Below are 19,666 nucleotides of genomic sequence, written 5' to 3' on the forward strand. Positions count from 1 at the left end.
CATACACACAGTTTCCCCAAAGTCTTGGTGCAGTTTTTTTCTTAATATTGTTTCTGTGTGTGTTTGGGAGTTATTTATATGGAAATGATAATTAAATCCATAGAAATCAAAGAAATCACTGAGGGAGAGAGAAAAGAAAAAAGGGCACTGGACAGAGTCTTAGGGGATACCTAAGCTTGGGGAATGAGAGATTGCTGTGCCTTAACAGTGGAAATGTTCCAATGAATAAATATCAGACTTTATTCCATAAAATATTGGCGTAGTGTAGAACTTTTCTCCATAAAGCTTTTAAAAACCCATATTTGGTATTTTTATCTTGTACTTATCTATAGTTTTTTTCTCCCTTTAATGTGCTGTTCCTGATACAAAGTTGTGCCAGGTACTGCTGCTCATTCTATAAGGTGTTTGTAATTTAGTAGGAAGATAAATACCATTATTTCAAAATACTTAGTAGAATGTAAGCTCCTTGAGGTGAGGGCATGATTTTTTTCTGTCTTTGAATTAGCATCTGGCACATAGTTAATACATATTGAGTCAAATTGAATTATACTTTTATGTATACATATACATACACATGTACATCCATCTATATAAATAACATTCTGGATGGCTAGAGCAGAGAGTCTATAGAATCCCAGTATCCTGGAATTATAAGGGATTTCAGAGATCATTTAGTCAAATTCCCAGTGAAACAGGAATCCCTTTTTCTAGAGTCCCTGATAGACCATTCAGCTCTGTGGGAAGAGGCTGATTGTTTGGTGAAGTAGGCCATCCCATTTTGGGAAAGCTATGATTGTTAGGAAGTTCTTCCTTAAGCCAATACAAAGATCTGCCTCTCTGTAACTTTGATTCATTGGACCTTTGATCCATTGGACATATTTTGCTCCCAATGTGAAGCATAATATGTCTAAGTCACTTTTCACCATGAAGACTGCAGCCATGGTCTTCCCAAATTTTTGGAGTTCTTATTATAGCCCTTGAGGCCCCCTTCAGAGGGGGACCATCAGAGAGCTACTGAAAGTAATTTTATTTGGTCAGTATGCACTTAAAACTAAGTCACAAGTCCCTGTCAATGTATTAAGAGCCAACCAGAAAGTATAGATGTTCAAAACAAACATAGTAAAATAATTGACAAGAAAAATTTCCCCTTTCATATGTCTTGCCCTTCCTCATGTTACCGTATACCAATAGTGGCAGAGGGAAGATATATAGGATCGTGGCATGGAGGAGCACATCTGTAGGCATTATGTATGGTCAAGGAACATGTGTGACCAGGGGAGCTCCCACCTCCAGTTCTGTAGCAGTACTGATATTCTCTAGCAGTAGAATTTCTCTGTCAGTGTCTCCACTAAGGTACTTCTGCTCTCTGCTACCACCATCTGGTTATTAGCTGCAATTCAGCTTTTTCTCCTCAGAGGAAATTCTGTCAGCTCTTTAGCTTATATCCCTCTGGGTTAATTTAAGCTCTTTTGTGATGCAGGCCCCAAACTGGGCTCCTAGCTAGCTAAAGAAGCCCTTAGACATTTTCAAATCAGTCTTTCGAATTGTCTTTCCCCTTCCTACTGCTGCTAAGGGTCTTTGAGTCTTAATTGTATTATCTAAGCTAAGGCTTCAAATCCTTTCTTGTTCTTTCTTTTTTTAAAATAATATTTTTCCTCAATTATATGTAAAGACAATTTTAAACATTCATTTAAAAATTTTTTTTGAATCCAAATTTTCTCCTCTCACCTCCTGCCTCTCTAAGATGGTGAGCAATTATCAAAATATAGTTGTACATGTGCAATCTCATAAAACATATTGTCATATTAGTCATGTTGTGAAAGATGAAACAGACCAAAAGAAAAAAAAACATGCACAAAAAAAGTGAAAAATCGTATGCCTCAGTCTGCATTCAGATTCCATCAGTTCTTTCCCTAGATGTGGATAGCATTTTTCATCATTCATCCTTTGGAATTCTCTTCGATCATTCTATTGCTAAGAATAGCTAAGTCATTTACATTTATCTTCCTTACAGTATTGCTGTTATTGTATACAGTGTTCTCCTGGTTCTGCTTGCTTTACTTTGCATCAATTTGTGTGTCTTTCCAAGGTTTTTCTGAAATCAGCCTGTTCATCATTTTTTATAGCCCAGTAATATTCCATTACAATCATATTTCACAACTCGTTCAGCCATTCCCCAATTGATGGGCATACCCTTGATTTCCAATTTTGACACCACAAAAAGAGTTGCAATAAATATTTTTGTACAAATATGTCCTTTTCCCTTTCTTTTAAAATCTTTCAGACACAGTAGTATTGCTGGATCAGAGGTATGCACAGTTCGATTGCCCTTTGAGTATAATTCCAAATTGCTCTCCAGAATGGTTAGATCCGTTCACAACTCCACCAACAATGTTCCAATTTTTACACATCTTCTCCAACATTTCTCACTTTCTTTTTTTTTTTTTTTTTTGGTCATAATAGCCAGTCTGATAGGTGTGAGGTGGAACCTCAGAGTTGTTTTAGTTTGCATTTCTCTAATCAATAATAATTTAGAGCATTTTTTCATATGACTATAGATAGATTTAATTTCTTCATCAAAAAACTGCCTGTTCATATCCTTTGACTATTCATCAATTGGGGAATGACTTGTGTTCTTATAAATTTGACTCCGTTCTCTATATATTTTAGAAATGAGGCCTTTATCGGAGACACTGGTTGTAAAAATTGTTTCCCAGCTTTCTGCTTTCCTTCTAATCTTGGTTTCATTGATTTTGTTTGTGTAAAATCTTTTAAATTTAATATCAGAATTATCCATTTTCATCTCATACTATAGTCTGCCTCTTGTTTGGTCATAAATTCTTCCCATCTCCATAGATCTGACAAATAAACTATTCCTTCTTCTAATTTGCTTATGGTATCTCCCTTTATATCTAGATCATGTACACATTTTGACCTTATATTGTTAGCCCAAATTCCTTTTCACGACTAGCATACCCCTCCATTGATTAGCTTGAATCCCCTTCAAACAATCCCGAGTATTCCACTAAGCAAAACTTCAAAGGAGCTGGGGTGAAGAGATTTTTCTTTCAGCACCATGATGTCCTTGGTTCTTACACAGAACAACTTCGGGGCAAGACTAAAACTGCCTGGGTGAGTCTGGCAATGCTGGCAAACTTTGCCCTATTTCTCTAGCAACCAGAATCACTTACTCCCTCAGTTATAAAGCACCAGCATGTGTGTTGCTTACACAGTTATTCTTAAGAGAATTTTATTCTTCCCTCATTGGTGAGCTGTACGGCTTACCTTAGAGCAGGTTTGGTGCTGCTCTGGACATTGCCCCCCAGAATTAGTTAGGGTTCACAAAAGAGAATATATGAGGAGTTATGGGAAACAGCATAGATTTAGAGTCTGAGGTCTTGAGTTGGAAGTTAACTTGCTCTTCTCAGAACTTTAACCTCCTCATGTGTAAACAGAGGCAGTTGGAATAGATGGTTTGTCTAAGCTCTTTTCTAGCATTGATTCCTATACAACCTATATAAATGTTCCCTTTAAAAAGATCCTGTTGGGAATTTTTGTTTCTCTTGTGCATTTTTTTCTGGTCTTCCTCTCTTTTCACTTAATATGGGCCTTGTGTGTCTTTTAATTTCTGTTCAGTCAGCTTATTGATGATGGGGGAGTTTAACAATTAACAATATCTGAAAATCCCTCACCTTAAACTCCAATATTTCTCTTATTGAAGAAACACCCCTTAGATACTGCTCCCACATTCTCTCCCTCCCCCACCTTTTGGGCTCTTTGCCAATTTCTTAACCTAAGAATTGGGGGAGGGGGGTAGGTAGGCTTGTAGGATTTTAAAATGCTGTCTGCTAAAAATAAATTTAGACAGTAAGGGAAAACAATGTTATGTCAAGAACATGTTACATAAAATGTGCTATATGTGGCTTGTTCTCCTCTATACCATTCAGTGAATTTGTGTTCTGTATTTTTCCAAAGAATTAAAATACAGTAAAAGTATACTGAACATAATTTAATCTTTGATTTACATTTAATCTTTGGTAATACATTATTTATATGCTTTGGTTTATATTTTAGCTCAGGATTTTAGGGTAATCATTCTGTGTGAATAGTGCCTGGCACACAGTAGGTACTCACTAAACCCTTGTTCACTGGTATAGGACTGCAAACTGAATACGATTTGCCCCAAAGACAGGTAGTAACAGTTGTTTTTCCTTAAGTCTTAGCTTGTTTACTTTGTTTCTCCTTGATATACATTTATAGTAAGTCACTGCCTCTCCCCTCTATAGCCACAGCCTCATAATTGACCTTCCTACCCTCAGGCTCCGGGCCCCCGCCCCCACCACACCGGCCTTCTGTATACTGCTCTCTGAGTGGTCTCTCTTCCTAATCTACATTTTTTTGTTTAGCAGCATCAGGCCTGAACTCCTCCTATGCGTGGTTTTCAAGTACCTCCCTCCATAATCTGGCCTCCCTCTCCTCTTCAAATTGACTCTTTCTCAACCTGAAATCTCTGTTTTCCTCAGACCAGTGTCCTTGTGGCTGCATCTCACAGTATATACTTTATTTCTTTTTTCTCTCTTTTTCCCTAAAATTTATTTATTTATATTTAGTTTTCAACATTCATTTCCACAATATTTTGAGTTACAATTTTTTTCTCCCCATCTTTCCCCTACCCCTACCCCAAAACCCCTTCCCCAATCTGTTCTCTCTTATATCCTCCCCCATCACCCCCCTAAATTTCTAGTAGGGCAAGACGGACTTCTATACCCCAGTGCCAGTAATATTTCCCAGTTGCATTAAAAAAAAAACCAACATCATTTTTTTTAAACATTTGTTTTTAAAACCTTGAGTTCCAGATTTTTTTCTTCTCTCCTCACCCACCCCCGCTGGGAAGATAAGCAATTCAGTATAGATTGTACATGTATAGTTACCCACATTATTTCCATAGTTATATTGTGAAAGGCTAACTATATTTCCCTCCATCCTATCCTGCCCTCTGCTTATTCTATTTTCTCCTTTGACCCTTTTCAAAAATGTTGGCTTCTAACCCTCTCCCCCAATCTGCCCTCCCTTCTGTCATCCCCCCTCTTATCCCTTACCCCCTTATTTTCCAATAAGGTAAGATACCAATTGAGTGTGTATGTTATTCCCTCCTTAAGCCAAATTCAATGAGAATAAGGTTGTCCCATTCCCTTTAACCTTCCTGCTCTTCCCCTCCATTATAACAGTTTTCTCTTACCTCTTTTATATGAGATAATTTACCCTAATCTAGCTCTCCCTTTCTCCTTCTCCCAATAAATTCCTCTCTCAACTCTTAATTTTATTTTTTAGATATCATCCCTTCATATTCAACTGATCCTGTGCCCTCTGTCTATGTATACATGAACATACATATGCCCATACTTACATATATATTTATATACATACATCCTCCAATATATACATATATATGTATGTATACATATATATTCCCTTCAACTATCCTCATGCTGAAAAGTCTTATGAGTTACAATTATCGTTTTTTCATGTAGGAATATAAATAGTTCAAATTTAATAAATTCTTAATGATTTTTTTTCCTGTTTACCTTTTCATGCTTCTCTTGCTTCTTATATTTGAAAGTCAGATTTTCTCTTCAGCTCTAGTTTTTTCATCAAGAATGCTTGAAAATCCTCTATTTCACTGAATGACCATATTTTCCCCTGTAGCATTACACTCAGTTTTGCTGGGTAGCTGATTCTTGGTTTTAGTCCTAGTTCCTTTGACTTCCGGAATATCATATTCTAAGCCCTTTGATCCCTTAATGTAGAAACTGCTAGGTCTTGTGTTATCTTGATTGAGTTTCCACAATACTTAAACTGTTTCTTCCTGACAGCTTGTAATATTTTCTCCTTGGCCTGGGAGCTCAGGAATCTGACTATGACATTCCTAGGAGTTTTGTTTTGGGGATCTTTTTTCAAGAGGTGATTGGTGAATTCTTTCAATTTCTATTTTGCCCTCTGGTTCTAGAATATCAGGGCAATTTTCCTTAAGAATTTCTTGAAAGATGGTGTCTAGGCTTTTTTTTTTGATCATGGCTTTCAGGTAGTCCAATAATTTTTAAATTATCTCTCCTGGATCTATTTTCCAGGTCAGTGGTTTTTCTAAGATATTTCACATTGCCTTCTATTTTTTAATTTGTTTGGATATGTTTTATAGTATCTTGATTTCTCATAAAGTCATTAGCTTCCAATTGTTCCAATCTAATTTTGAAGGAGTTCTCTTTATTTTGAAGGAATTCTTCACTTTACTCAGTATCATTTCATACATATCTTCCCAGGTTTCTCTGAAGCCTTTCTCTTATAGAACAGTGGTATTCCATTATGTTCATATACCATAATTTGTTTAGCCATTCACCAATTGATGGACAATTCCTTAGTTTCCAATTCTTTGGCTCTATCAAAAAAAGCTGCTATCAATATTTTTATACATATAGGTCCTTCTCCACCTTTCTTTGATCTCTTTGGGGTATAGTCTTAGTGGTCATATTGTTAGGTCAGAGGGTATGTATAGTTTAGTGACTTTTTGGGTGTAGTTCCAAATTGCTTTCCAGAATGACTTGATTAATTCATAATTCTACCAACAGTACATTAATGTTCCTTTTTTCTTATAGCTCCTCCAACAATTATCATTTTCCTTTTTTTGCCAACTTTGCCAATATTATTATGGGTATGGAATGGAACCCTTGAGTTGTTTTAATTTGTATTTCTCTAATTATTAGTGATATGGAGGATTTTTTTTTCCTAAATAGCTATTGAGAGTTTGGATTTATTCCTTTGAGAACTGCCTCTTCATATCCTTTGATAATCAGTTGAGGAATGACCATTAATCTTATAAATTTGAGTCAGTTACCTATATATCTTAGAAATGAAACCTTTTTTTGTTTTTATTTTTTTTTATTTTTGGAGGCGGGAAGGCAGGGCAATTGAGGTTAAGTGACTTACTCATGGTCACATGACTGGTAAGTGTTAAGTGTCTGAGGCCGGATCCAAACCAGGTCCTCCTCACTCCAGGGCCAGTGCTCTATTCACTGTGCCACCTAGCCACTCTGTCAATGAAAGCTTTGTCAGGGAAACTTATCACAGGGATTTTTTTTTTTAAATTTTATTATTATTATCATTTTTTAACCAGTTGCTTCCCTTCTCATTTCAACTGCTTTGGTTTTGCAAAAATTTAAATCTTATGTAATTGAATTTGTCCATTGTATCTTCAGTGATCTTCTTTTCCCCCTATTTGTTCCTGAACTCTTCCCCTATCCATGGATCTAAAGGATAATTTCTTCATTGCATCTAATTTGTTTATGATATCACTCTTCATGTCTGAGCCATTGACCTGTTTGGTGTTTTCATTCGTGTATGTATAATGTGAGGTGCTGGTATAAATCTAGTTTCTGTCAGACTACTTTTCATTTTTCCCAGCAGTGTTTGTCAAATCCATGTCCCAGTAGATGAGGACTTTAGGTTTATCAAACACTAGTCCATTGTGTTTATTTGTTTCTGTAAGGATATACTTAATTTGTTCCACTGATGAGCCTCTCTTCCCCTGTACCAGATTATTTTGATGATTGTGGTTTAGTTTGAGATCTGGTACTGCTAGGTCCTCTTGCTTCTCTATGTGAGTGTGAAACCATTGTATCTTTACCTACGTGTTAAACATTACTGTTGCAGCTGTTAACCAGCACTGATAACACTAATTTGCCTAAATAAACCCTTTCCTATTATTTCTTCCAATCGATCCTATCCGCTTCCACCTTCTCTCCCCTATTTCCAAGGCAGTTAAAGAGAAAGAGGTTCCCCTACTGCTCCTTTGGGCTTACATTTAGACTTATGCATAGCCAGAATGGTTAAACCAAATACTGAAAATGATGAGGAACATAGTTCAGTCACCCATGGATTCTGTATCCAGGTTGAATTGTGAGACTGATCTGCTGACTTCCTCATTGAATTAAAAGACATGTAGGTAAATTTCTGAGTTTTACAAAAGATAAATAGAAAAACATATTTTTATATTCTAAAGTTAAAATGATAACTATAGTTTTCATTCTTTTGAAATATATTTGAAGGTTCTTCAAGGGAAATGAATTAATTTGAGAATGAGAGTATGAAATCAGAAACAAGTTTGAAATATATTCATTCAGACTATTTTTGGTGTAGCTTAGTAAGATATAATGATAGTTAAAGAAGCTTTTAGAGGAGTTGAATCCTTTTTGCTCAGAAACATAAGGTTCCTGGCAGTTTAGATGAATAAAGGCTTCCTGTCCCTATTAGCCCACATTTCTCCTTCTCTTTTTGGAGGCTGGTCTGTCACTGTCATTACTGTGGATGTTTTGTGGTTATCATAGGTAACATTTGTGACCCTTTTCCTTTGCCATTGAAGAGATCTTCTTTGAGTGACTCTAGTGATGGTGTCATTGTTGAAATCTACCTCACTGAAACTTCTGCCCATTCCTTCTAGCTTTGCATTCTGGGGCCAAGCAGAGTAAGGCCAATTCAAGTCTGGCAGGCCTTGCTTTGATGAAATTAGTAGTTTTCAGATCCTATTTTTTTTTCCTTTTTTGAAAATGATGACAGTATTTGCCTGTCTTCATTCCTGAGGTATTTCCATGTGTTTTCCATGACCTTTCAAAGATCCCTGAGAGGGCTTAGTAATCACAATGAACATCTTGTCCTCATAGGACCATATCCCTCTTTTTGCATTCATCCCCTGTTATAAAAGTACTTCCTTCCATCTTTTGTGATTTTTTTTAATCAATTAATTGATGAGTTCCCTATGTAGCCCCATCAATATCTTTTAGACATACCAGCTTTTTCTTTTTCACTGGAATAATTTGTGTTTATTTCTTCAAAATTTCATCCTTGAGAGTTTGTCATCCATCTTGTCTGATTTCTCCTATAGTGTTCTCACCCATGAGATCCTATCTACCCTTTGTCTGAACCCTTTGAAATGAAATCCATTCCCCAAAAATGTGAGTTGCAGGTCAGACTATGCCTGACTTTCCTCATCTTTTTTCCCTCATGGTCCCTGTCCTTTTTACTTCAGCAGTCAGTTCCTTCTTGTTGATCAAAATCAGACCTAGAATGGCAGTACCCATTATTCATTCCACCTTGTCATGAATGTACTTGTCATTAAAGCAAGTCAAGAATTTTTCGGTTGCCCGAGTTTTGGTAGAGATCTGAGACTTGGAGTTCCCCATGATTATGATATCCTATCTTTGGGCCAGGTCATCATAATCCTCTGAGAATCCAGGTGGTCTGGAGCAAATGTGTCAAACTCAAGTAGAAACTGTGGGCCACTTAATCCATACAGGCCATATTGACTTAGTTTTAAAATGTAATGTTTTCTATGTCTTCTTATATTTCTATTTATTTCATTAAATATGTCCCTATTACATTTTAATCTGATTTGAGCAAGAGTCAGGAGGCTACATCTTTGATATCTCTGGACCCAGAGTATAGTCCCAGGAAAAATTGCTTCTTTTTCTCTTAATCCTTACCAGACATTTTAATTTATTTTTTACTGAACTTTCTCTTTTTGTTCCTGTATTTTCTCACAGATATATTATCATTTTAATTCCTTCACTATACCTTTGTATTTATTCTTTTCCTTTTCAATAAAGTATACTCTTGTATAGATGTATCCATTCATGCATTTCATTCCACCAAGACTCAGAAACACCTGAGTTTGCCTCCTTATATTAGAATTTCTCGTTTATCTGATCCATTTTTCAGACTTTGTGCATTTATTGTTCCAGACTTTCTTATTGGGAATTATTTCCTGCATTATCAAGCCTCTACTAAATTTTTTCTTTTAGTGTTATAATAGCTACTCTCTAATGTCTGGTCTGACAGATGCATGTAGACATTCTTCTCTCTTCCCTTCAAATTTCAATTTTAATCCCCTTACCATTAGATTTGGAGGACTCCCTGTAATCATATTTTTACTGGTCCTCTATAGGTGCATTACATCATTGAGCAAGAGCCCTTCACTCTGTAAGTTTGTAGTTCGGAAATCTAAATATCACTCTCAGATAATATTTTTTATCCAGCTATTCCCTTCTCAAATCAGTGTTTCTCTGAAGAAACCCCTGCTTATACTTGGCAGCAGTGATGAAGACACCATCTGTACCCCTGTGGTCTTCATTTTCTATCCCAGGATTTCATCATCACTAGGTTCCTTCTGTTGGTATCATTTGTGCCTCCTGTTTATAAAATCTGAGACGACTTTCTATCTCCACGTTAGATACGTACCACCCAAAAGATGGTAAACCTTTTAATTATTCACATCAAGTCAGCAAATAGCAGCATTGGTACCCCCTCACCAGGGAGCTACCCCTTCTCACAATTTGTCCCCCTTTTTGCCTCTGGCAGTTAATGACTAGATAACCTTTATGCTGGCGGCACCTGTGGGTCTGCAACATTGTTTCTTAGAGCATGCGAAGCTGCTTCTTGCCCAGATCCAGCTTCCTGCTCTGTGGTGAAGTAAGAGCCTCATAAATATGAGCTCCAAAAGTTTAGTGATTCTGCTTTTGTTCCTTTCCTTCAATATCATCCTCCAACTCACTGGCACAGGTTAGCTCTCCCTCACCATCTTTAGAGAGATTGTTTTAAAACCTTTCCCTTTGAAACACATCTTTCATTCTCAGAAGTAAGCTACCCCACCCCATCCCTCAGCCCTATCTCCACTTAGAGGGGAGAGAGGTTCTTCCAGCCCTCTTAGCTTCTGGGGTAGGGAGGCTAGTCTGTGCCTTCTACTACACCTATGGCTATTTATTTGTCATTCATGGAAATGCAAATGGAGTGAGTATACTTATCTCTTAACGTCAGTACAGAATTTTCTGCCTTTTCCATACTTACAGCAAATAAGGGCCTCTGGTTTTGGCTGTTCTTAATTTGTAACACTCATAGCTTATTTTTGTAGCCTCCTGAATGTTGTGGCCAAGTACAGATTTCTACCAATATCCTCCATCCTCACCCCCCAACCCCCATACAAGAAAACCACAGTCCCAGAAGAGGAGGCCCTGGACATGGAGGCTGACCTGGAGGTTTAGCGGCATTACATCCATACAGGGCTAACCAAGATATTCTAGGCAAAACCTTGAACAGCTCTGGATATAGGCTCCTTTTTTCACTATTCCTAGCACTTAGTACAGTCCCTTTAAACTTAATAGACAATAAATGCATGTTGAGTTAGATAGATAATGCACATTGAGCTGGGCACAAGTACAAGAACAGTTCTTCCTTCATTTCCAATTTCTTGTCTACATGCCTAGTAATATTACCTGGATGTCGAGTGACCATCCAGCCTCTAAGCCTCCCACAGTAGGAAACCCCTTCCCTACATTGTAGGCCAGCCCTTGGTACTTTTGGACAGTTTTGCTGATTAGGAAGTATTCCCTTACCACCTCAAAATCTACTGCTTTAAGATGAAAACATCTGGGTTTTGGACATGGACAATGTAGGAGTTAGTTTTGCTTTTTGATACTTATTTATTACGAGCATTTTTTAAATGTTTGTTTTTTTTTCTTTTTCTCAATGGGGAAGTGGGAGTGGGAAGGAGAGAGAATTGATTTTTATTCATGACAAAAATTTCTAATTAAATTTTGAAAAAATCTATTGCTTTGCAACTTCCACCCATTACTTCCAAAGCTGCCTTTTGACACTAAGAAAAACAAGCCTAATTTCTCTTGCAAAAGACAAGATTTCAGATATTTGAAGACAGCCATTCTTTCATCTCTCTGCCCTTCTCCTTCCTTAAATATTCTCTTCTCCAGGGTAACCTCTCTTCATTCCTTAAACTCATCCTCACGAGGTTTGGCTTCTAGTCCCTTCATACCACAAGTTATCAGTGTCAGTAGGCCCACTACCTTCCTTGGGCACTATTCTTTTTTAAAAATAAAGCCTAAGACATCATTAGAATTTTTTGGCTGCCAAGTAACACTTATATTGCATTTATATTCTAAAATCCCCAGATAGCTTTTATATGAACTACTGTCCAACCATACCTAGTGCTTATATAGTTTTTTTTAAGTGTAAAACTTCTCATTTATCCCTATTTAATTGCATTTTATTAGAGTTGGCCCATTATTCTAGTCTCTAGAGACCTTTTAGTATCTCACATTAAAATTCTCTTGCCAACATGTTTGCCATCATCCTCAGCTTTGTGTCATCTGCAGATCTAATAAGTGTTCCATAAGTTTATGTTTTTTATCAAAGTCATGGTTAAAAGTATGGAAGAGAACCAGGTCAAGGGAAGGTCTGTGGTGCAATTGACTAAATGCCGCTGTCCAGTTTAACATTAACCCATTAATTCTTATCCTTTGGGTTTGAGCATTTAATCAGTTATGATTCCAACCATATTACCATCTAGCCTATGTCTTTCCCTCTGGTGTGTAAACATATCCTAAGAGACTGTGTCAAATCTCTTTTTGAAATGCAAATACATAACATCCGTGGAATTCCCTCAGTATGCTCATTTGACAGATGTCAAAAAATCTTTTGGTGATCATTGACTCTATCAAAGATGTCTGTCTTTCCTTTGGTCTCAACCTAACCAAAGAAATAACCAAAATGTTCTTGAAATGCAACTGCCACTTAAATGAACACTCAGCTCCACATCTCCATGCTTTTGCATTTGTACACCATGACTAGAATCACTTTCTATACTTGTTTTCTTCAAAACTCAGCATTAGCCCCAGTTTCACAGGAAGCCTTTCCTGATTTCCTAACTTCCCCAGCTCCTAGTACCTTTCTTCCCTCTCCCCATGATTATATATTTATACATGTGCCTTTTGTCTCCTCTGATAAATTGGAAACTCCATCTGGACATGGATGTTTTTGTTTTTGTATCCGAAGCACCTAGAAAGTTTCTGCCACCTAATATGGTAGGGACTGGGACCACACTTTTGATTTCTTTTTGTATTGGAGACTTCCAGGTGAGGAAGCTCCCTTTATCAGTGAGGAAGCACCTTCCCCTTAACTTAGGGTGGAGTTCCCTGTAACACTGAGAGCTAGTGACTTACCCCAGATCATAAAACCAGTTTGTTTCAGAGGTAGAACTTGAATCCAGGTCTTCCTGGCTCAAGGACTTTGTCAGATCTGTTTTTGAAATACAAATATATAGCTGATATGGGTTGGTTGGAGATTCACTAAAGTTTGACGCAGAACTTCACAGGACAAATCCCCTTAGTAAAGTGATTTGTTTTGTAAAACTTGAATTCAATCAAAGGGCTGAGTTTGAGGTGACCTTGAGGCTGCAGGTTTGCCACCTGAACTAAACCTTTGTAGGCTTCACTTTCTTCATTTGTAAAAAATGAGGCTATTAAACTAGATGACCTTTAAAAAACCATTCTGACTTTAACATTTTGTGATTCTATGATTCCAGAATCATGTTATCTTGGATTTTGAGTCTCGATGACCTAGTCGCTTCTTTTCAGGTAAAAATATACCTTTTTTCATCTATCACTCATTCCAAGTGTTAGTGCTAGGCCAAGGTTGCAAACAAGATAATACTGCTAAATAGCCTATCACCAGGAGAGTTGGGCTTCCTTTTTCCTGACCCCCTTGGAGTTCAGTTAAAAGAATACATCCACTCAGAAGATACCTTTCTCTGTTAACTACAGATTTTTTCCCCCTTCCTTTCTTACTGTGGCCCACTCTGTAGGGTAGATGATTACCTGGGAGTACTAGTCTCCCAAGTTAGCCTTCAGTGAATTCAAATAGTGCCACAAGGATGCTGACCAGGGACACTCTTACAGGGAACCTCTAAAGGCACATGACCAGGTTTAGTTTGACCTGCCAACTTAGTTTGGGAGACTACTCCCAAAATTTGAGAGCTCATTTGTAGACCTGTGTCTGTATGATGAGGAAGTCAACACTGGCTTCTTTCCCCTTTGCCTGTCATTCTCACTGCAGATTCGATCCTTGTTTTATTTTTCTGTCAGGTCCAATTCAAAGCTTCCCTGTAGCCTTCAGTATTACTGAATTCTTTGTACTAGTTGAGATTGGGTTGGAATTTGTGCTTTCCTCCATAATCTTAATTCTGGTTTTAATGGGGCTAGAATTAGCACCTGGTAAGGATAGAATGGAAAAAATGAAAGAATTCAAATGCCAACCCCTGAAAACTTGTTGCCCATATGTATACCATGCAGTTGCGAAGCTTGTATGTTCTCACCAGGCTCGAATCCCATACCTCCAGAGATGACCTTCAGAGGTTGGTGATATTGAGCCCCTTTTGGGACCAGTAAGCTCTCATCCTGGCTTATATCCTTGATGTGTGACCTTAACCATGCTGCTATGAAATTATTTCAACTGAATGCTCTTCATTTTTTTTAGTGGGGTGGGGATAGTGAGACAGCACAAAAGCCTTCTGAATTATTCTATGGATTTGAAACAGTCATGAGAAATATCCTTTTAATGTTCAAAACAAGTGGGGGCTTTGTGGTTTCAATGATATCTGGCCATGTATTAATGGTTCACCTTAAAAAAGAGAGAGAAAAGAAAGTTTTTGTTTACTTAATTTTCTATAGAGCGCAAAGTAAGTGGCAGCAAAAAGGGGAAAATGGGTTGAGCCAGTTTGCTATAGTGTAAACCTTTTATGTTAGCTTTTGATTTTAAAAAGTTGCCAGTTGACTAATTTGAGTAATTTTTCCCCTCATTTTGATTATTTAATAGTAATGGCCCAACCACTTCAACTGGTTTTGCTCCGTGCCTGATTTGAACCATGCCTGACTGAATGAACTCTTCTTTTGAAACTGAACTGAAGTTTTACAACATCCACGAGTTGGAAGGAATCTCAGAGGCCACCTAATCCAACCCAGACATGAACAATTTTCTTTATAATAGACTCAACAAGTAGTAGTTTCTTTGTTGGAGATTTAAAAAAAAAAAACATTTTCCTTGCTCCTTGATAGCCCAAAATGGAATAATAAAGTTTCTATTGATGGCAACAATAATAAAAAGGATCTCTTTTAAGTATTTCAGGGCTGGTCATATTTCTGTTGTAAGAAGCAATAATCAGTTTCCTGAGGTAGGAAGTTGTATGCAAGAAAAATCCACCAAGAAATAGTTCTTTTGAGAGTAGATGCAGGACTACATAAGAAATCATTTAAATATACTGATCATGAGTCTGTTTTCCTAAAGAAATCACATACTCTGAATGCCTAGGGTGCCTCTTTGTCTATCTCCCTAGACACATACACTAGAGGTACCGCGGCCCAGTGGTTAGAGAGCTGGCCTCAGAGTCCAGAAAACCTCAGTTCAGGTTTTCCTACCTATGACAGTGACTGGCAGTGGGACTCAGGTCAATCCCTGAGCCTCTTAGTGACCCACTAGCTCTCTAAAGCTTTTATGGTGCAGAGACGGTGCTAACCTTTATTGACACAGGAAGAACCTCCCCAGGAACATATTGATGAAATCACAGGTCCAATACAAAATATGTGCATGTTAAACCCCATAGCATAGTATGCTACTACATGCTACCGTAGGAATGAAATAAAATGTAAACTTTATTTTCTTCCTATGAATTTCATCTGGTTAGATTTAGCTCACTGGTTTGCATTGATTAGATCCTTTAAAATTCAAGTTTTGTTACCCAGCTTGTATTATCAACAAATTTAATAAACGTCCCTAAGTCACTGGCAAAATATTGACCAGAACCAGGCTAAGAATAGAAAATTTGGTATATCATTAGAAATTTCCCTTCAAATTGAATTTGAGTAAACATTTATTAAGTGTCTACTGTGTGCTAAAGTACTAAGCACTGGGAATATAAAAAGAGACAAAAGGTAGTCCCTCCCCTCAAGGAGCTCACAAGCTGAGAGAGGAGACAAGTTGACACATGTGGACAAACAAGCTATATATAGGAAATAACTAAAAAGTGGAAGGCACTAAGATAAAGAAGGATTGGGAAATGCTTCCTGAAGAAGATGAGACTTAGTTGGGAAAAGATCTAGAGAAAGCCACGGAAGCCGGATTCATTAATAAGCACTGTTTGCATATAGTTTTTCTCCCAACTGTGAATGTAATTGTAGTATCTTTATGCTCATGTTTATCTGTTGTGTCTACAAGCATATCTGAAAGACATTGTCAAATACCTTGACTAACTCATAATACATAAGAATCCTAATATGGAATCTGTAATATTTCAGTTATCTATTAATCTAGCGCACAAAAAAAAAAGAGCACTAGCTTGGCATGACTTGTTTTCTTGTGAATCCGTGCTGGGTCTTAGTGATCATCCATTTAAGTTCTCACAAACCAACCATTTCATAATCAGATCTAGAGTTTTTGTGGGAGTTGACATCAAACTAACTTCTGTATAGTTTCCATAATCTGCTATTGCTACAATTTTAAAAATTTGGGCACCATTTGCCCATTTCCAGTCTTTTGGCACCTTTTTTGTTTTCAACACTTATTAAAGATTGCCAGCTACAGTTCAGCAATCAAATTTACAAGTTTTTTCAGTATCTTGAAATGTAATTTTATATTAGCTAAAGGATTTGAATTCATTTAAAAGAGCTGTTATTGTTTTATGAGCTCCTTGCCTATGTTGGGCTTCAGTTTCTCATGTTTATTCTTTCCTTTCCAAATTGAAGATCATTTTCCTTGGCAGATTAGATGAAAGCAAAACAGGATTTTAAGTAGCTCTGATTTCCCTGTCATCAGTTAATACTTTTTTTTTAAACCATCTGCCCCAAGCAATGGGCCTCTATGTTCCTGGTGTTTCTTCCTTCAAATGTAGTCAGAAAAACTCTTTAAAAAATTTATTGTCAGTATTTCTTTCAAGGCTGAGCTCATTCTTGGCTCTAGCCCTCCTGACACTATTCTTGCAGGTCTATGCCACTCATGGATTTGTGGTCATACAGTGCCCTTTGGTTTAGCTTTTGTCTGTGTACAAAACAGGCATCTAGATTACTCAGTGGAGAAAGTGCTGGGTCTGGAGTCAGGAAGACCTGAATTCAAATTCAGCCTCAGACACTTACTAGCTGTGTGACCCGGGGCAAGTCACTTAACCTCTGTTGGCCTTAATCCACTGGAGGAGGGAATGGCCAATCACTTTACCTTAACCTTGCCAACCCTATGGGTAGTATTGGTGTACTTGGTGTAGTTCATAGGGTCAGGAAGAATCAGAAACAACTGACCAACAACAATGTATACAAAAGAGAGTTACTTAGAGAGCTTCATATGCAGTCATATTGGTGTTTTAGATGTCTTTTCTTCCTTATGAAATCTTTTGCAATAATATTATTAGAGTTAAATTTTTTAAGGACCTCCTCAAGAAATTTCCTTTTAGAGTCTCTTTTTACCTCCTCTGAACTTTTTAAAAAAACTGCTTCATTAGATTGTGATCTCCTTGAGGGTAGCAGACAGGCTGGTCCTTAAAACAGTACTTGGCACATAGTTAAGAATTCAGTAAATACATGTTAACTTTTCTCACAGTCTACGGAACATGTCTGATTATGCTTAGCTTTCTCTTACTCTAAGGGAGAGCTCCAGATCATATAACTTTATTATCCCTTTTAGCACAATCAGAAGGTTTTGCGTTAAAAGATACTTGAGACATCATCTTTTCCAACCCCTTCAATTTCACAGATGTCCCAATAAAAAGTTAGGGAAAGAAGCTTAATAATGAATTAAACTTCATGTAGTGCTGGAATCACCAACTCCACTGTCTCTCCCAAGGACACATTTTGCCATGGGGTAGCATGCCTGAGTTCATTAGTTAGGGTCCACTGGGGATTCTTTAGAGGAAGATATCCCCTAAACCTCAGCTGCCAAGAGTGAAGGGAATGACTAGAGAGAAGAGAAGAAAGGAGAGTTGCTGTGTGACCTTCTTTGCAGGTCAGAGCATAGAGCAAGGAACCATCCCCTTTAGTAAAATGGGGGAGGGAGAACACTCAGTCAAGACTGAATTGATCTATCCTAACTCAGAAAGTTTCTGGCCAAACTAGATTCTACTTAGATCTAGGGAGCAAACTCTGAATTGAATTAAGTATCACTTTTATAATAGTGGAGGTTTCCTAGGAGGAGATCTCTCTAGCTCAGGGGTTCTTAATCTGGGGTCCATGGAGCCCCAAAGGAGGGTTCCCCCCCACAACAAGTACTGAAATAAATTTTAAGAAATCCATGAACTTGTATGGGGAAAAAATGCCTCTTTAGTTTTACTTACCCCTAACTGAAATCTAGCATTTCCTTCAATTATTTTAAACTATTATTCTGAAATGGGGTTGATAGATTTTTCCAGACTGTCTAGAGGGGGACCATGACACACAAAAAAGTTAAGACTCTTTGCTCTGTAATATCTTCACCAAATAGTTATTTAGTCTTGTGCCTTATTCTTCTACAGAACTTTTTAGAGAGTGTCAATTTCTTGATATCGTTATAAAGTGATAATTTTTTTAAAGTGGGTACCTGCTTTGACCTATTCTGAAAAAAGCTTGTCGGGTCAATAATACCTCAAAGTACCTACAACTCACAGTAACTCCTTAATTCCCCAGAACAGGCATTTATTTCATTTTATTTTAGTCTGAACTTAATGAACACGAAAAAAGGGAACATTTCCATGTATGTACAAAGTAGACTAGAAAAAGAAGATTTGTATCAAACTGTAACTCTTTTACTTACACCTTGCTTTAATATGTATGTGTATGAAGTAATTTGACATATTGCTTTCAAAGCTGTCCTGCTTCAATGACCATATTTCCTCCTCTTCTTCATGATCACTAATCCCTTTCACCCCCCAAAATGGAAAAAAGAAAAATATAGTTCTTGTAACAAAGAAGCAAAGTCAAGCAAAGCAGATTTCTACATTTGGCATGTTCAGTCAGTCAGTAAACATTTATTAATCACCTCCTGTGTGCTAAGTACTGTACACTCTGGAAATACAGAGAAAGACAAACTATATTCCTGCTCCCAAGGAGCTCACAATCTAATAGGGGAAACAACATGCCAATAACTACATACAAATAAGATAGGTATAGGATAGATCTGAAATATTCAGCAGAGAGGGGGAACTAGACTTAAGGGGGATCAGGAAAGGCTTCCTGTAGTTCAAAAATATGTCACATTTTGAATCTTGAGTCTTTAACTCCTCTGCTTAGTAAATAATGGCTTCACCTTTGGTCCTTCAGAGTCACGATTGGTCATTGCACTGATCTGAGTTCCTAAGTCTTTCAAAGTTGTTTGTAATTTATATTGTTGTTTTATGAGTTGTTCTGGTTCTGCTCACTGTACCCTCAATCAGTTTATATAATGCTTCCCAGGTTCTCTGAAACTATTCCTTTTATCATTTCTTATGACACAACAATTGTCTTTAAAAAAACAAACAAACAACCCTTTTCTTTTCTTTCTTTTTGAGGGCAGTTGGGATTAAGTAACTTGCCCAAGGTCACACGGCTAGTTTGTGTGTGTGTGTGTGTGTGTGTGTGTGTGTGTGTGTGTATGTGTTAAGTGTCTGAGGCTGGATCGGAACTCAGGTCCTCCTGACTCCAGGGCCGGCACTCTATTCACTGCGCCACCTAGCTGCCCCAACCCTTTTATTTACAATTAACAAGACCTTATTTTCTCTCCCTATCTCACCTTCCCTTTTCATGGGGGTAAAAACAACAATAAAGTCTTTATAAGAACTATACAT

At 37.3% G+C, this 19,666-nt stretch overlaps 1 protein-coding gene across 7 annotated transcripts in view; it reads left to right on the forward strand.

Annotated features, from left to right (window-relative positions):
- The window catches only part of BMAL1 (basic helix-loop-helix ARNT like 1), a 96,011-nt gene that overhangs the window by 4,277 nt on the left and 72,068 nt on the right, over positions 1-19,666 (forward strand). Inside the window, exon 2 of one of the 7 annotated variants that reach the window (XM_069091255.1) lies at positions 13,418-13,469. The exons of the other annotated variants lie outside the window; for them this stretch is intronic. The gene's annotated coding sequence lies outside the window, so the exon portion shown is untranslated. The remainder of the gene's footprint in view (positions 1-13,417; positions 13,470-19,666) is intronic. 7 annotated transcript variants of the gene reach the window in all.

The sequence above is a fragment of the Petaurus breviceps genome, unplaced genomic scaffold (genome assembly GCF_028583685.1).
Source record: "Petaurus breviceps papuanus isolate PSGF00001 unplaced genomic scaffold, PetGlider_PUasm1.0 188, whole genome shotgun sequence".
NCBI classification, from domain to species: domain Eukaryota; kingdom Metazoa; phylum Chordata; class Mammalia; order Diprotodontia; family Petauridae; genus Petaurus; species Petaurus breviceps.